Source organism: Gavialis gangeticus, unplaced genomic scaffold, assembly GCF_001723915.1.
Source record: "Gavialis gangeticus isolate Ggan-Ray unplaced genomic scaffold, GavGan_comp1, whole genome shotgun sequence".
Classification (NCBI taxonomy): Eukaryota; Metazoa; Chordata; order Crocodylia; family Gavialidae; genus Gavialis; species Gavialis gangeticus.
Window position 1 is genome coordinate 12,510,651 of NW_017729033.1, and position 7,315 is coordinate 12,517,965.

General features: G+C 39.8%; 1 protein-coding gene across 3 annotated transcripts in view; it reads left to right on the forward strand.

Annotated features, from left to right (window-relative positions):
• The first annotated feature begins 1,289 nt into the window (after window positions 1-1,289).
• The window catches only part of EIF2AK3 (eukaryotic translation initiation factor 2 alpha kinase 3), a 61,373-nt gene continuing 55,347 nt past the window's right edge, over window positions 1,290-7,315 (forward strand). For 2 of the 3 annotated variants that reach the window (XM_019526337.1, XM_019526338.1), the window contains exon 1: window positions 1,367-1,440. The gene's annotated coding sequence lies outside the window, so the exon portion shown is untranslated. Of the gene's footprint in view, window positions 1,441-7,315 lie in introns of all 3 variants that reach the window. The other variant, XM_019526340.1, reaches the window with a different exon arrangement.

Consider the following 7,315-nt stretch of genomic DNA (forward strand, 5'->3'; position numbering starts at 1 on the left):
ACGGGGGAGCAGGGGAGTCGGTGGCAGTACCCTCCCACCTCCCAGTCCTGACAGCAACCAGGGGTGGGTGGGGAGCCCCACTGTGAGGCAGAGATGGGCAGGAGGAGGGAGACCCTGCACCTGAGGCTGGAAGAGGAGGCAGCAGCGGAGGGAGAGTGAGGTGCAGCAGGCCCCCGGTAGCTCGGCCCCAGGATCATGTTTGCTGCCCCTGCTGCACTCCCTCCCTCAATCTGCAGCCCCCCCCCCTCGACTTGGCAGCAGGAGGCTGCTGTCTAGGCTGCATTCCAGTAAATCAGTAGGGCTTTGTGAAGGTTCAGTAGCTGATTTTGATTCGGAGGAGATTCAGCCACTGAATCTCCAGATCTGAATTGAATTGAGTTGGGAGACCCATCAATCTCTCTGAATCGTTTTTGCGTTTTTTCTGGGGGGGTTTTGGAGATATGGCCATAAACTGTACAGGCAGGCACTGCAGTACAAGCAGGAGCAGCTGGATGAGGCCCGGCTGACCTTTCTTCCTCCCCCGCTAGAGTGAGGCAGGTAGGCAGGCAACTCCAGGAGAAGCCATGGGGGCTAGGAGGAATGTTTGGGAGCTGGGGGATTGAACCAGGAGCTAGGGGGAAGCCCCTGTTAGTTTCCCCAGTTCCCAATGATCCCCCATGGCTTTTCTCAGAGCTGCTGGCTCAAGACATGGCTCATCCAGTTGCCCCATTGCTGGGGTGAGGCAGGCAGTACTAGTAGCCCTGGGGGAATGATTGGGGAACTGGGAGATTTAAACTGGGGGGAAACCCCCAATCATTTCCCCAGAGCTGCTAGCGCTGTCCACCTTGACCTGGCTTGGAGAGCAGCCAGCTCAAGCCGAGACTTGTCTGGCTGCTCCCACTGGCACTGCCTGCCTGTGTTGTGTATGGCTGAGTAAGATTTAGCGCTGAATTATCTTCAGATTCAGCTTAATCAAATCAGGACACCTGATTCGAATCGCTGTCCTGCTGAATCCAAAGCAAATACTGTCTGCTTTGCACAGGCCTATAAATTGGCTATTGGATTGGTATCGGCTGATATGGCTGGTTAATAATTGGCCATTTGTATCAGTCAAGAAAGTCCTTACTGGTACACTCCTGTAGCTACAAAATTTAATCTTCTACCTTATGGTGGGCTAAGTGGAACTTCCAGGCTGAGTCCTGTAATTCAGAATTTATTTGCTAAAAAAGATGTGATTTGCAGTCAGAGAAATATTTTTAATACATATTTACAGGAGAGAGTAAATTGGTTCAGCTACATTGTTTGACTCTGAATGTTTCTGTGGTTTGCAGATCACTAGTAATTATCAGTACTTTGGATGGGCGAATTGCTGCACTGGATCCAGAAAATAGTGGCAAAAAGCAATGGGACTTGGATGTCGGATCTGGCTCGCTTGTATCATCCAGCCTTAGTAAGCCAGAGGTAAGACTTTTTTCTTTTTTGTTTTTCTTTTTACCTGTCCTTTCTTCTTTAGCCTTTGCCTACACTAGACTTTTTTCTCCTCCTTTCTTCCCCCCCAACTAAAATTGTCTGCCATTTTGTATCTTAAATGCAACTTCAGTATTATAGTAACAATGAGAGTTTTTAAGAGGTAGGGAAGGAATCTAATATGGACAGAGGTTTTAAGATGCAGTTGTCTGGCTTTAGAGCTCTAATACGTCAGAGTTGTAAGGGGAGTGTGCAGTTTGTTTAATGGGAACAAGTTATTTATTGTGTATTGTTTGAAGAGGCCCAAGGATCTCTTCTGATTTTACTGTCTCACTGTTAAGCTGCAAATAGACATTGTATTTTTTTCTGGGAGAGAGCATTTTATCCCACAGCCATCCAGACATGTAAGACTATGATCCTACTTTAAGTCCTGTTAAAGAGTGCAGGATAAAATTTCCTTTCACTTTTTTTTTCTGGAACATTGCAGTGTGCACCTGTAAAGTAAATGGCTGGCCAGATTGTTATGGAATGACTTATATAAATGTCAGAAGAGCATCAGTGAAGCTTGGAAAGGCTACGTGTATGTGACGATGCTGGTCTTGTTTTGATCTAGGTCAAAACCTGAGACCATCAGGGCTGGGTCAAATGCAATGTCTATTTATAGCCTCAAGTTTTGTTTTTTTTTCTGTTGTAGTAAGGAATTGTTATCTTTTCCTGTTAAGAGAAGCAAAAGGAAACCCTTTCTTGCTTTTGAAGATCCATAGTCTCTTGTACTTTTGCTGTGTATTCTATTTACATAAGCAGGTCTTCCTACTAACAGTGTAGTGGTTTCCAAACAGTTTGGATAATGCACTGATGTTGACCCTCAAATTTTTTGCTGATAATCATGAACTTTACTGAAACATACCACATGAAGGCATGGGTAATCTGTAGGTCACAGTTTGGGAACCACTGAAGTAATGTATTGAAACCATGCATGGAAATAATCTGTATATAAAAGGACATTTGAAGGGCTGTATTTCTCCTTGTTCACAGTTTCTTTAGCCATTACAAACTGAGTAAACTTAGACTGTAAATTGGAAGCTTTCTAATCTTCCAAGGAGTGACTGTTCTGGAATAACTTTTTATTAAAAGTAGTAGAGGAAAAACACCCTAACTAAAATGGATCTTAATAAGCTTATGAATAGGATTATATGATGTAGATGCTTTAATATAGCAGGGGAATTCAGCTTGATGACCCAAGAGTTTCCTTCCAGTCCTATGTCGAGCTAGATGACTAATGACATTTTGGCATTGCAAGAACCAAAGAAGGAACATTGAATAAAACAGTGAAAGATGTTGGTTGGCTGACTTGATTTTGTTTGAACTAGTATGGGTTTGTTGTTCTCTAGGCAATTTTAAACAGTCAACACTTTTCTTTTTTTTTAACAACAGTTTTTTTCCTTTTAAGACTTGTAACTTTTTTTGTCTAGTTCAGGGGTGAGATCTAGCGATTATAGTCTCTTTGACTCCAAGTCATTTTGCAAAATAAAAAAAACTAGAGCTGACATTTTTAAAGTGTGAGGTGCAAAACAAGTGGACCCTATTAAATGGCAAAAAGGGATGTAGATCTAACATTTTAAAGTTTTTCTTGGAATAGAAAGTGGAAGAAGCAAGGAAACTCAAGAGGTAGTCATCCATTCTATATTTGAGGGCATCCCATTATATTTGAGATGCTCTGTTGCTCTCTCCCATTTTTGTACTGAGTGCCCTGTGAATATGTGAGCTGATTTCTCCTGTCAGGCCAAATGTAGATTACTTCTAATTAAATTGCTGACCTTGAAATCAAGGTATTAATAATCTCTTGAATTTTATTGTTTAGCATGGACTACTGCTATCCTGTCTTTTTTTTTTATTTTCTTCTTTTGCACTTCCGTAACTCCTTCATAAAACTTCAGTTCCTGACAGAATAAGAAGTGTAAACTCAGCTTTTTAAAGAAATGTATTCAACCCATCTTGAAGTAAGGCATTCTGAGTATCTGGCCCATAAGCCTTGGAGCTGACTTAAAGTATTTTCACAGTATTTTGTTGCCTTTCCAATATTGACATGACATTAGCAATTCAAACAGCACCAGGCTAGCAAGTGCAAGACAAGATAATGATAAATGCCAGGGTGTTACTGTTTAATTTCCTTCTAAGTTAGAAATTAACTTCATATGGCATGGGACACTTCAGTCAACTGAATATAAATTATTCTTGTGCTTGCTTGCCAGACAATTAATTTGTCATCTCCCTGTTGCTACAGTTGTCAGCGACTATACATAACTGCAATAGAGAACACACTTCCACTCAACGTCAGTAATGTCAACAGGCACATCTCGGTTTGTGTCTAGATAAATAAAGTTCTCCAGTCTCCTTATGGCTTTGGTGCAAGTATTTTTATAAATGAAATTTCCAGAGTTTAAATGCAATATATGCAAAATCTATCAAAATAAAACAAAACAGAATTCCATTGGGGAGTTAGGGCTGAATGGTCCAAGCAGTCTAGCCCTTGTGGAAAGATTTATATTGCCTTCAACTGCTTTCAGCCAATCGCGTTGAATCCTGAAGCTTCAGGGATAAATCCTGACCCCTTGAAATTTATATCTAGTAAAACTTTACGCTGACTGAATGAGGTCAGTCTTTTGTTCCTAAAAAATAGCTTGCTTTTGCTTTCTTGTCTCTGAAGTAGTTCTTAAATTCTTGCTGCAAACCTTTGAAGACAACAAAGAATGACCCTTTCATTGCTTCAGTTTAGGCTTTGAGAAATGACTTTAGTATAAAGTATCACCTACTTGGTAATGCAAATGTGTGTGTACAAGCCAGAGTCTAGCAATCTACAACCATGAGCTAGATCTGGCCATTTGTGGCGCACACCCTTTGCCAGGCATTTCTCTCCTGGGTGCTGCCAGTGGTCTCTAAAGTACCCCATCTCTTCGTACCTTGCACCTTCCTACAGCAGCCTCCATCTGCCTTCACCAGGATCATTAAAAGCCGTTCCTCGGTGCACCATTCTTTGTTTTAGTTCTTTTCTTTTCTTTTGGGGAATGAAATGGGCACCAGAGTCTTGACACCTGGGAATTAGTTCAGTTGCCTTAACAATTAGTCAAAAAAGGCCATTCCCCAAGTTTTATTGTGGAAGGTCAGGTTAATCTTTTGAGGAAAGTGAAGTCTAAGCCTTGTCAACAGGGAAGGGCTTTTTCTAGGGCCACTGAAAAGCAGCTTTCCTGCATCCATATATTTTGGGGTGGGCGGACAGTAGTTGCAGTTCTAACACTGGAGGCTACTGGTTGTCCAAATGTATTTGGTGAAGCAGTGATGCGATCCAGCATGCGGAGTTTATCTGGGGGCTTTAAAACAATTTGGGCTTCATTATAACGATCCAGGGTAGCTTGTGCAAGGTGGTTGTTTTTTGGTGCATGTCTCTTCCCAGACAGAGAGAAACCAACTGAAGCTTTGTTTTGTTATTGATAGAGGAGACTCCTACTGTTTTATGAGAGCTTGAATAACAGTGAATTTTTTTTTCTTGTTCATTGTCAGTTTCCATTTAATTTTTTCCTCAGTTGTGTACATGCTTAAATCACTGTTTACAAACAGTGTCCAGCAAAAGACTATGGGATACTTTGTCCATTTGAAAAATGGAGTACTCCAGGGTACTGTCAGTCATGTTTTGTTTGAGAGCCAGATTATGGTAATTTATATACAGAAATTGCTGAATATTGTTTACACAGTTAACCTGCATGTCTCTTTCTCTCCACCCACCTTGGTTATGATTCTCAGAAATCATTGAAAAGAACAGCGTAGATTGATTTCAACCAAGAGCACAAAGAGCCAACCAAGAAGAACTGTCTCTTAAATGTATTTTCCTACTAGGCTTGGGTTTGACTTCTGTTTATCATCTTACTTTTTATCAAAGAAGCAAAATATGTGCGAGTGACTTGCTAGGATTACACTTTTTTTTTTTTTAGTGTACATGTGTGCTTTGAAAGCCTTTGGGAAGAAAGATCTGCAAATGGGTTGCTTAAAAGCCATGGATTGAGGTGAGAGGACCCTGTTAGGTTACCTACTCAGATATGATATATAGCACAGACCCTTTTACTAGTAAATCTTGTACTGAGCCCAACAACTTGGCATTTAGCTAAAGCATACCTTTCAGAAATGGAGAGGGCACTGCTTCCCTTTCTAGTTTGTTCCAATAGTTAATTATTTTTGTTCTAGTTCTCACTTAAATTTTTTTTAATGATTAACAGTTGCATTTGGTTTAGTTATTACCATGCTGACTTTTTTTTTTCCTTGACTAGATGAGCAGAAATACTGTTCCAGATCTGAAATGTGCAGTCTGTGAATTTTTTTGCTTCTTTTTAAAATTTGCTGTATCGGCAAAACGGTGAGATTCTTGACTAGCAAGTTTGTGAAAACAGAGTGCTAGAAGGCATGAGCTTAGTTGTATCAAATTTACTGAAAACCTTGTGCCAAAAACTCTATGGAGAAAATGTGGCTACTGGTGCCCTGCTCTAATTAATGTGAACAATTCATGTAAATACTACACTAAAATTATTTGAGGCCATTTGTTCAGCTTGAAATCTTTTTCAGTTCTACTCTCCAGTTCCTGTGAAAGAAGCTGTCTATCTTCAGATGCATCTTTTCTATATGGCACCCAGGGAACCAACCTCTAGCATCCAGTAGGTCTAAAAATGGGTCTCAAGACCATAGCATTTGCCCTTGTAATAAAGTTCCAAGGTGTAGGCAGATTCTGTACCTTGCAAAGTAGAAGCTGCCTACATATATAGCAGATGGTCTATATATAGACAACAGATGGTCTTAAGACGTGTTTTTAGATCTACTGGATGCTAGAGGTTGGTTCCCTGGGTGCCATGTAGAAAAGATGTATCTGAAGATAGACAGCTTCTTTCCCAGGAACTAGAGAGTAAAGCTGAAAAAGGTTTCAAGTTGAACAAATGGCCTCAAATAATTTTAGTGTAGTATTTTCATGTTGCATCAACTTTTTTGTGTATTTGGTTTTTAAAAAAATATTTTATAGATTTAAAATGTTAGGTAGATTAACTTCTTTTTGTATGCAGTTTACTTTGGTGCATAAATCTTTTCAGGTAGTGAGTTGCATATTCAGTGCTTATTGTTAATTAATATGTAAGTTGTTGGAATGGCTATTTTTTCCTTTTTAAAAATGTTGTAATGTACAAATTTGTATGAAATTATTCAACTAGTGAGGATTCATATTAATGTAGAGGGGAGACAATTTTGTGTATTAATGTTTCTTAATTTGGCTTGATCTTTGGCTAATTTTGTTCAGTTCCGAGGTTCTACTTTTTATAAGGTGGGGAAAAATAATACCTGTAATGTACTTTTTATTGTAGGGAGTAGAATAATTGCTTTACAACCTTGGAGAATTGAAATATGGGTACTGTACTGCAGAAGCTAATTTTGTTGTTATACACTTCTGCTTGGATCTCATGGGCATCAAGGATAAATAACTTAAAAGATGGGGAATCAGTCGGTCACTTAGTTTAATGGTTACATATTGGCTTTTGTTTTTAAAGGCAGATTGCTTTCTTACTGATGTTTAACAGTTTGATTAGCAATGATTTAGGTCTGATGACACAGCTGTTTCATTGGCATGTGTGGAAGCGGGAGTGGGTAGATATTTACTAGTGCACACAGCCTAATCCCAGAAATGACACTGGACACTTAGACCCTTTGCTCTTTCAAAGGGTAGTAAAATATGGGGGGGGGGGATGGGATTAATGACAACTTTGTCTGCACAATATTTAATTCTTACCTTTTTGGACATGTCTCCTGACTCCTTTAGTTGCTTTTGTAACTTATTCCTATT